Below are 904 nucleotides of genomic sequence, written 5' to 3'. Positions count from 1 at the left end.
GCCGCCGCCGCCGCCACCACCAAGTTGTCCACTTCCCTGCGGCCCCGCTCCCAGGCCCATGGACGAGAGCGCTGCCCGCACACCCTCCAGTTCCTTTTCCAGCGCCCTCGCCTTCCTTGCCTCCTCCAGCCACTGCTGCCGACTGTTGACCACCTCCTCCGCCAGCTCTCGCCGGGTACTCTGCGGCGCGCACCCGCGGGGGCGAGGAGGGGGGCGGGGGAGGGAGTACTTGGGTGGGAACTGGATGGCAAGAAATAACGGGGTCAACTGCCTTGGGCTTGGGTGGGAGGGTAGGAGGGAGGGGAGAAAAGGGGCTGGTATATATGTAGGAGACACAGGTGCAGGCGGTGGTGTACCCGGGGCAATGATGTACGCGGGTGCTGTGGGTCCACGGTGATGAGGAGGTGTATGCGGATTGGGCTTGGGAGTGGGCAGTGGGCTCGTTTGGGAGCGAGGAGTGGGTGGCTGCTGCTGCTAGGGGGGGCCCACGGAGAGCCCCCTTTGCGGAGGGTCGTGTGCCTTGTATGTCGCGGAAGTCTGTACACACACATAAAACATACATGTACGTAAATAATAAAAAAAAATATATATATATATATATATATATACAGCGGAACCCCGTAAAAAAAGCGAGTATTTTTTCTACAGATAGATTATTTTTCGAAAAAAATCAACCAATATATTCTTAAATCAAAACCAAATAAAATCTTATAATGAAAAATCATTTTTTACAGCAAACTTTCCCGAAGGGTACTACGACGTCATCCCCTAAAGGGGAACTAAAGGGGAAGACAAGGAAGGAAAGGGCGGAGCCCATCACTTGGAGCCCATAACGTTTAGTAGGGTCCCTAGGTTTTTAGGAAACTACCAGCTTTGTGCAAGGGTAGTCGCTTTAACGATAAAC

The sequence above is a fragment of the Volvox carteri genome (assembly GCF_000143455.1).
Source record: "Volvox carteri f. nagariensis unplaced genomic scaffold VOLCAscaffold_17, whole genome shotgun sequence".
NCBI classification, from domain to species: Eukaryota; Viridiplantae; Chlorophyta; class Chlorophyceae; order Chlamydomonadales; family Volvocaceae; genus Volvox; species Volvox carteri.
Note: the sequence above shows the minus strand (reverse complement) of the source record.